Source organism: Hirundo rustica, chromosome 7 (genome assembly GCF_015227805.2).
Source record: "Hirundo rustica isolate bHirRus1 chromosome 7, bHirRus1.pri.v3, whole genome shotgun sequence".
Taxonomy (NCBI): Eukaryota; Metazoa; Chordata; class Aves; order Passeriformes; family Hirundinidae; genus Hirundo; species Hirundo rustica.
In genome coordinates this window covers 17236196-17246514 of record NC_053456.1, presented here as the reverse complement: position 1 = coordinate 17246514, position 10319 = coordinate 17236196, and the positions used below count along the sequence as shown (strand labels likewise).

The 10319-nt window shown below is 37.7% G+C and overlaps 1 long non-coding RNA gene across 1 annotated transcript; it reads right to left on the bottom strand.

Moving 5' to 3' along the window:
* Positions 1–299: 299 nt before the first annotated feature.
* On the bottom strand, positions 300–8769 carry LOC120755487 (uncharacterized). Its single transcript, XR_005701783.1, has 4 exons — positions 8651–8769; positions 7728–7780; positions 1732–1822; positions 300–1277 (listed from the first exon to the last, which is right to left on the bottom strand). It is a non-coding gene; the product is annotated as an uncharacterized LOC120755487 (long non-coding RNA).
* Positions 8770–10319: the final 1550 nt, after the last annotated feature.

Genomic DNA, 10319 nt, shown 5'->3' with positions numbered 1-10319 from the left:
CTTGCATGTTGCTGGTTGAAGAACCCTTCCCAACCCACTATATTAATGCCACTCACTTTTCAGAGCAAAAAGATGGAACACATCTGAGATTACTTTCCTGTGTAACCTCCTTTGAGGCTTGTTCAAGAACATGGAAACAGAAAGAAATCAAGTCATGTCCCAGACTATACAGACCCCAGTTATACAGCAGCTGAGTAAATACCACTGATAAATAATGTCAATATTTGCTTTGAAAATGAGTTAAAAGCCTGCCCACTTTGAAAAGCTGTTCCATTACTGAGATATGGCAATAGAGAAGAGACATTTTAAATCTGCATTTTATTGTTTTCCCTTCTCTGTCTATTCTCTGACACAAAATGAAAACACATACTCTTTTTTCCTTAGGAGTATTACTGTTATCTATAGCCCATCACACATTAAATTCTCAGACTGCTGTGTCAAAGTGAATGAACAAGAGTGACACATTTAAACAAATCAGAGGTTACACTTAAAAGATTTATACAGATCATCCATACTGCATCAATTCTGCAAGTCAGTGTGCATAGACAGGGATTGATATTCTACTAGCTTCTGTATAATCAAAAGTGAATAAAAAGAAAACCCTTAGTTTTTGCCAGAATTTTGCTTCTCATTTCTTAGCTGAGACACATTCCACATTTATTATTTTATCCTTGACTTTTTGCTTTGACATTGTGTCCCAGGGGCAAGAGGGAAAGGGTGAGACTCAGTAAATGTGTTCCAGAGCTTATGAGGTTTGACCACTACAATACCATTTAGGAAAAGTACACTTACGTAAAACAGGATCAGCATTTGCATTAAATAACAGAACACAACACCAAGGTTTAGTTTTCTTATGTTAAATATCAGCACTGCTGTTAATTATTGTTGCAGAAAATTGGTATTTATCACATTTCAAACATTACATCATTTATCAATAACAAAAGGAAATACACAGAGTAAATTTCCAAAGGAATCCATAATCTATGGGGCTTTAGAAACAAAAAAATGCATATGTGTTGAAATTAGCAAGGAATTTATATCTCATAGACAACTTAAAGATTTATAAGGGATATCAACCCTGATTTTTTGAAGGTAGAGACTGGTTCCTAATGTCAGAAGAAAAACAAGAGCTACTTTGAGTTAACTTCATGACAGCAACAGACAAAAAGCTACATTATAAAACCAGTGAAATTTTGTCATAAGGAAATGATCAGATAACAGCCAGTCCAGTTTTGGAGAAGTAAAATGCTATTTAATTTTTGTCGTTCCCATAAGATCTGTAAAAAGATAAGACACGCAGATGAGAAGAATATCAGTTTATCTGGACCACAAATCCCCACTTTGAAAATCCGGTGTCTTTCAGAACTTAAATTAATATTCTTCTCTGCAGATTTGAGATTTTAAGGACAATGCATTTTTGCGGATTTTTTTTTTACTTGGAAAGATATCTAAATCTTCATGATTTTCTCTAAAATCTTGAAGGGTTTGAATGCCATATAATAAAGTTTTAAAAAATAAACAAACAAAATGTTAACCAACCAAACTAGTAAGAAAAACATGCTCACCAGGTATTGAAATATTAGTTTTTAACTTCTTGCCTTCTAGAGTTAATGGAGAGAATAATGTATTTCTGTTCAAGATTTCTGAGACAATCATCTGCATTAGAAGGGAAACTCAGAACACTATTACCTAAAGAGAGTGAATCCACACCACGCAGCACAAACCACTCACATGTAAAAGCAGTCATTTGCCCTTGCATTCCAAATTTCTGAAGGTACCAAATAACGAGACAAAGTCTTCTATTTTCTGTTGGAGAAATCTTCTGGTGGAAAGAGGAATCAATTAGATTGACAACCCACCAGGACAACAGTCCACCAAAATGTCTTCACTCAGAAGACTTGCAGAACTATTCATATGACTTTGGACTGAGCAAATCTGTCCCTTATTTCTCTCATGGCCATTTTTCACTGGGTTGCCTGGGTTTGGGGTTTTAGGTGGGTTATTTTTTTCTTCTCCTCCCTTTTAAGGCAAAAAGGAATAGAGTTGAGACAGGGTTGAATGTTGTGATCAATAGGCCCAGTTGTCTGCAGGCATCCTCCTTACCAGCAGTGTTTAGGGAGTATTAACATTTGTCTAGGAGAGAGGCACCCAGTCCCTTTCCAGACAATGTTTCTAGATTTTTGAGTTATGTGAGGGTGGGATGGGGATCTGAAAATCATTAATTTAAAGAGATTCCAGCATGCCGAAGGCAATATGAGTCAAGAGTTCTCATAATTTTTAGTTAGGCACCTAAACTCCATTTGTATCTTGTTTTAAAGGCCTATGTCCTTCTCAGACTATGAAGTCATTAAAAAGTACTTATGTTTTCAGCAATAACAACTATGATTTCAAACACTGACCCTGAAATTATCTTAATGGATCTCTTAAACTTCATCTAGATTTGGAAATTCCTCCTTGACTTATGCCTTCTTCACTCTTCTCTAATTAGCAGTGCAGTCATGCTATTGATGAAAAGCAGGTTGTTTCTTCATGTGAAGACCATCTGCCAGCACATCACTGCTCCTACCCCAGATGGCAACTTCTTGGTAAAGCTAAGAGGTGCAATTATTCAATTGTTCTATAATCAGACACACACTTCAATTAGCTACCGATTATTACAGCAGTATTTCTGCTACTTACTGTTCCATTTGTCAAGATAGTCTGTGTGATCTTTGCAGCGTTAAGATTCCACAAGTTTACCATATTGTTTAAGCATTTAAAAAGACAAAGTGTCTAAAGGCTTTATCAACTCAGAAGGCAAAAGTAATTTAATTTTGCCTAAACACTAACTAGTTCCAGTATAATGGCAAGCACTTGATTGTTTGTAACTAATATTAGGGCCAGGATTCTGTTTGAAAGGATGTGTGTCCTGAGAAGAGATATATAATGAAGCTTAGCAAACATTTTTGCAAGTCACACATTTGAGAAAATGAAGCAGACCAAAGCAGGTCCAGAAGAAGCAAAACGATTTCTAATTCAAATTTAATCATTTCAAGCATCACTGTGAGCCAGTCACAGCATTTAGCTGTTATCTTTATGAAAGGAGGAAAAATAGCCTTTGTGTTATTAACTGTAACATTCTCCTCTATGTCCTCCCTTTGCAGTCAGCCTGAGCTGCCCTTTGGAGTCTTCTGTGAGGGTGGGAGAGACAACCACATCCCTGCTCCTGGCTACAGAGAGGGGCCACGTGTGCACAAGGACTCTGTAACACACTTAAACTCTTATGAGGAAAAGAGAGAAAAAAACCCCAAAACTCTAGAAAGTTAGTACACTGTGACAAGTTTGCAGGAGGTTTGTAATCGAGCAGAAGTAAACAGCATTGCTGTTTGTCACCACACAACACCAGCAAGACAGAAAAGCATGGAAGCATTTGAGAAAGGTTTTAAAGTTCTGGTGAAGAGAGAATTATTCCACTTCCTCAATAAGAGCTGCCACAAAAATACAGATGCAGCTCTGAGGAATTTCTCCCATTATGGTAGGTTAGGGTATTTTGTGCAACTTATTGTAACATGTATTTTTTCCCCTCTTCTAGAATTACAGATATTTTATTCTAAAAACCTGATATTATTCCTATTTTGAGGCTAAATATGTTTCCCACCAGAATCATTTGTGTGGAGTAACGGAGAGAATACAATCTTAGGTGTCTAATTAGGTCTCTTAGCCCACAGAGTCTGTGCTCAGAGAGATCTGCAGCGCTATAATGGATTTTAGCAAGGGCCACTGGGTGTAGCTGAAGATAAAAACAGGTCATATGAACAACACGAAAAGCCTAAGATTGCCTTGTGCAGATTTGCTGAGACATGAGAGTAGAGAGCTGAGCTCTCCACCAGTCCTCTCATCAGCTACCCAGCATGTGTGGCCACATCCCATGACACAGTAGTATAGCTCATTGGTTTACACTGGAACTGAATTTTCCCTGTCAGCTATGGAAGCTGTAACTGCTTCATTTTTCAAGTGACAGCCTTTTACATACTGAAAAAAAACCCAACAATTTCACTGTAATAATAATTATACACTATATTAACCTTGCTGTGGATTTCTATAGAAAATATAGGTGAATTTATAGTTACACATACATTTATTCAAACACAGAATAAACAATAATGAGGCTGAGGTATATTGGGATGGAGTGCACCAAAGGAGAGATTGGCAAACCTGAAGTTACCAAAATAACCTTAATTCTTGTGCTCCTCTTTATGGTACAATGTCTAACCGAGTGAGTGCTGGTTTTACAACAGTTTTACAGTACAAAGTATTTTATTCAGGTCATCAACATTCACCATTTCTTTCAGTTCCACTGTGGGCTGAATGTTACTCACATACTATCCAAATGCCAGCTGGGCTACAAAATTTGGGAGTTTCTCCTGGCTTTCCACAGGGAACATAATCCCTGAGAGAAGAGACTAGATCAGACAAAAATCATATTTCTAGGCTTATTCTCAAAATCCAAACAAAAAAGCCCCACAAAACCCAACACTATCACTTTGTGTGGTTAAATATTTTGTTACAAAGATAACCTTAAATTTTAAACCTGACACTCATTTTTTTTTTTTTCATATGCAGGTGGTGGGTTATAGACAAACTTGAAAGAAAATAAAATTAAAAGCAAACAGTAGTTTTATCCCACAAAATAATACTCAAAACCTAAACAATCCTAAGTACAGGTATTAAAATCTACCTCAAAGATATACATACAGATAATGCCTCTAGACTTAGAGCAGTGACTGTGTTTTAAAACTATATATAGACAGCCATATAATTTACATTATGAAAGCCTCAGATTATTCCTCAGTAGAATATCAAAGTCTTAAATCAATAAACATTATAGCCATTTTTAGGAGCTACTAAATACTTATTCCAATATTACTTCCAATACTTATTAAACCTCCCAGTGGGAGAGAATATTTGTGATGGCTCCTATCAGTCTGTGCACTATTTATACTGCTAATGGACACTGAAGACTGGCAGAAATTTCAGTCAGCTGAAACAAGTTTTCTTTTTACTATTTGTTGATTACCCTCAACAAAGTCAGTGATATATATATATATATATATATATATTTTTTTTTTTTTTTTTTTTTTTTTTTTTTTTAGCTACTAGTCCCAGATGGACAACCTCTAGGTCTTGTGTCACTCTTTCTTGCTTCTAAGTCATCCCTTACTGCCTGCATGGGCTGCCAGTTATAATAGGGTTTGTCCCCCTCTTCTCTAAAAGAGTTTGATGACTGTCATGAGACAAGCTCTCTCATATCCTGATACATTATTTTTGGCATAGGGGCCACATAACACCAGTGCTTTGGGAGAAATCACCAGAGAAACCCCAAGGAGAGATCACTGAATCTAAATTCCTTCTATAGTTGTTTGGAGTTCTCAAGGGAGTATACATGATCTAACTGATCCGAGTTCTTTTCCAGGTGCTCTCCTGGAGAGATATTTTTATCTGTTCAAACATGGGCATTCTGTAGAGATATTCACTTGCCAGATGCCCTCGATACATTTCGGTATCCACATATACTCAAGTTTGTATCCAGGGGACTTACAGTGCTCAGTCCTTTGACTTGGGTATTATAAAGATACAACTGACCCATGTGGACAGATTTGCTGATCTCTTATAAGAATGAAGTCTGATGTATACCTGTGATAACTTTAAACTAATATTTCCTCTATAGATTTGCCTTTCAAATCCACCAAGCAATGTTAGAAATTGTTTCATGCTTTTGTAGGATGGAATTTCAGTGGCAGTTGAGAAGATGCTCAGCAATGCTTGAGGAATTGGACTTCCCAGTGCTGTTCAGTTACTGGTAATGAATAGCCTGAACCTACAACACAGTCAAAGTTCTCAAAAATTTTCACAGTATTCTTAATGTTTGAAGGCTTCTGAGAGTAACAATAATAAATAATAATAATTTAAAAATCTCCAGTGAATGGCTGAGCACCCTTTCCTTCAAGAAGCAGAGTTCAAGGGAACAGAGCTCTGCACAGCTTATGGGCTCCTTTTTCCCAAACCCAGTAACTCCACTCATGAAATAGCTAGGCCTGACTGCAAAGTAGAGATAACAGGACAAAAAAAACAAGACAGTGTTCATTGCCAGAGCTCCACTAAATCACTATGGTAGATGAAATAGAAACAAGACAATCACTGGTATTCCCATCCATAATATACATGGGATAAAATATATGTATGAAATTAATCATTTGGTCATCTCCTAAAAATGCAGCCCAGAAAATTGCAGAGACTGTGTCCTACTGCAGTGTGTTGATGGGATGGAAGGGGAAAGCAGTCTCCCTGCTCTGTGAATTTGGACTTAGAGATGAAAAGCACCTTCCATCCTGCTGAGCTCAGCTGCTGCAACAGCAGAAACTGGTTCTAGACAGCATACACTCATAATTTATTGTTTCTGTCTCCTAAATACATTACTTGTTGCTCTTTCCATTTTTCCTTTTATAATCCTTTCAGATATTGACCTTCCTCCAGTAACCATGATCCTGTGTGATGACTCTCACTTGTGTAGACTGAGTATAAAACACTGTTCCATGAAATTGGCAGCATTTATCAGCCTTTCTTGCTGGGTACCAGAGTAAAGAGAGGGAGAAATGAAGATTTTTGTCATGTTTTTAAAGCAGGAACACAGCAAGATGAAAAACTGAAAAGACAGTAAAACTCCTATTACCCCAGCATGTCATGAGTTTATCAGGAAAGTCAGAGCTTTTGGGCTATCAGGTGGGAGAGGTATTATATGGGATACTTTATTCTTGCCTCTACAATGCACCCCTGAAAGCCTGCGCCATCAGGATAATTCCTATTGCCAAAATCCATAACAAGGTCAGTAAAACAGATTTTCAGTGTCTCTTTTCTTCCACAAAAGCCAGAGACCTACAATCTATGGCTGAGATTAAACCAGGTTTAGACAAGTGTAAACAGCAGTTTACATTCCAGGGAAAACTGCCTCCATAAAAAGTCCAAGCAGAAATTAGGGTCTTAATTTAAATAAGTTCAACTGCTGTTTTTCCACACTATGTTATTTTTTAATTCCTCCATCCTTTAATAGATGCTTGGTGGCTTGTAGCAGGTAGCTGAGTCTGAACATGTTGTTTTTGAAGTGCATTTACTGCAAGGAAGCTGAATAACCAGGAAAAGCTGTACCTTGCCCACCTACACCACTTCTGTATCTGTCTAAGCACACTTACACCTTTTATCCCCCACCCCCAACAGCCAAGTGCATATCTCTTAAAAGCCATCCTTGTTCTATATTTGTCTGTATTGAAGTGTCATTGTCCTCTATTGATTTTAACTAAGTCTGTAAATAACTAGCAATTGTGTTCCTCATTACTTACAGTTTCATCCATTTATAGTATCATCCATCTGTGATTTTTGTTTTTCCCTTACTTTCTTTCCTATTTTTTACTTCCCTGAGCCAATTTTCCCCTTATTCTAAAACAACGATCTGAAGTTAAAATAGCACCAACAAATTTGCACTCAGTGTTTTAAGTATTCCTTATGCACTCTCTACAGTTGCAGAAACTGCAAAAAAATGGGAAAAACTTTCTACATATCTTCTATTATTGAGTTGATTACAGTAACAAGACACACACACACTGTTCTTCTTTTGCTCAAGCCACACTCATCATGATGTGAGACAGAAATCAAAATAGTTTGCCTCAAGCATGGATTTAATCTTTGACTCTTACCTCATGCAGGTCTGTCAGGCAGTACTCTGTGGTATTCATCAGATTTTTTTCACCTGTAAAATAACCCCAGTAAGACACAATTTTGAAGTTTTCCATTTTTAAAAGGAAAGATGAAGTTTAGACGTATTTAGATCTAAAAAGATATAAAAAACCAAACTTACTCCTATACAGTTTTTACCGACAGATGAGAGGATCACAAATTTATCAGTGGTGTTGCAAAGTCTCTGTCTTGATCTACTTTATAAGGAGCTCCCAAATAAGATCAAGGAGCTTAAAATCCATAAAAGAAACCAAGAAATCAGGTTCTTCAGAGTAAGAGCTCTAATAATAATTTCATCATTAGAAAAAGGAACTAATGAGCAATGACTAACAACAAACTCCTCTCTGACACTCCCTCATGTGCTGGCCTGGCCTCTCAACCATGCTTTGTCCAGCTCCAGTGACTGTTGAGGTCTAAGCAAATCTTCCCTTGGCTCCAGGCAGCTTCCTCTCCACCTCACCTGGGACTTTGGTTTTATCTTTCCTATGTACTGCCTGCAAAAGGAGCCCTCAGCCCCAGGTTGCCCTTGGCCATATAGCAGGTGCTCTTCAACACCACTTCAGCCTTTCCTTAAAGCAGAACAACAAAACTGCAACCTTTAGAATGCTTTGAAAGGAAAAACCATAGTTTTGCCACTGGTAGAAATATTAAAGCATTTCAATCCAACTAAAGTACAAAATTGTATGCAAAACTTCTATGATCTGCAGCTTAAATAAGGTAAAGTGGGAAAAGAGATTTTAACTTCTCAAGATATTCATCAGAAACTTCATTAAGGAATCAGTTGCCAAAAACCAAATTTGTACATTAAGGCTCACAGGAAAAGATCTGTGATACCAGGAGGCCTAGCTATGCAGGACAGCTGGCCCATTTACTGATTACTTACCCGACAAATCAGAAACCTTTGTCCATGCTTTCTCTGGAGGTTGTCTTGCCTTTGCCCAAGACACACAGAAATACTCTGACGCTGGTGTTGCAGATAATAAGGCCCACGTTCTTCACCTCCTCTTTAAACCAGGCTGGCTCTGCCAATGAGCTTTTCTTCACCCTGCAAAGACTAACACCTGAGCAGAGGCACAGCACTGGGCACAGCTGTGACCTATTTTTGAGGGCAGCTAAACTTGTTTGAAAATCATGTGAAGAATAGGGGGGAAAGGCATAGTTCATGTAGGCTTTACGGAAGTTTTATGTACAGGAATGGAAAATGCTAAAAATTATTTGTATGATCTTACAAATAAGATGCAGGTTTGGAGGTTGAATGAAGTTATTTTCTTCATTGGAATAAACTCCTTATGATTATAGAAAGTAGAGAACAAGTAAATAAACCAATATGACTGAGTGGGTGAATAAAAATGGAAAACAAAACACACCAAAGTCATGCCTCGGAAATTACTTTGGTCTCATTATGTGCAAAGCAGGTTAACCTGGTTAATCTCTCCCACATATTTTACAAAAGCCGTAAGTTTCTCCCAGCTTTTACAAGTACTGTGGAATAACTTTCTGGAAACCAAATAAATCAGTCCAGTCAGTACCAAATGAGTTCCTCAGTTCTCCCTGATCAAGGATGAGGAGAGGAGGATGGATCAGACGCAGGAAAAGCTGACAGTGGACGCAGAGGTGGGCAGGCCTGGCAGCATGGGCTGCCCAGAGCTTGGAGTGTGGTGAGTAACTCTGGCCCTCCCAAGCCAGGTCTGTGGTTTGCCCCACTGCTGGTGGGTCTCCCTGTGCTGGGATAAGTAGGGGCTCAGAGTTTGCTCTGCAGGAGCTGCTCTCAGTCTGGAAGCAGCAGTCTTATCTATTATTCAGATAATGGGCAGCCTGCTAAAGCATAGAGCAACAAGAGGATTGGTCCATCAGCACTTTGTATTGGTTTTTCACTGCTGAACTGTAACAAAAAGTTATTTTTAGAAGCCAGAATTTTACTCCTTACCTTTACTTGAAATGAATTTTTGCTGCTGTGCTGTAACAAAATTATTTTTGGAAGCAGGAACTTTAGTGCTTATCTTTACCTGTTGGTTTAAAGGAATGTGCAGCACAGTTTTATTTTGTTTTTACTGACCCCAAACTGTCTTCTATTTAAAAATAATGATATTTGAATAGATATTTATATGATAGTTATATAAAAACAAAATGGCAGTAAACAGATAAATTATAAATGAATTTTAATCATTAATATTCACTCAACTAAATGGATCAGTATCCCGTGAACATTGTTATTTTGTGTTCAGCATTTATATATGACAGGTTTTATTTACTTGTGTACTTGTGCCTGCAAACTCCAGCTGAGTCATGGGGTTTTTATTACCCTGGGGAATGAATAAACTTAGAAGAAAGATGGTCTCTCCGGAACATTTGAGTCTGAGAAAACACATCAAGTGCAGAGCAGAGGTGCCTAGTGCACTCTCATGCATTTCCAACATATGAAGAGTAGTAGGAAATTAAACTAAAAAGTAGCATGAACCTTCAAAACACACCCAGTATACCATGGGGTACAGTTCTGCAATACTCCTGTCCAACAAAAAGTGGTAGCAACCAGTCAAACAATGATTATAACT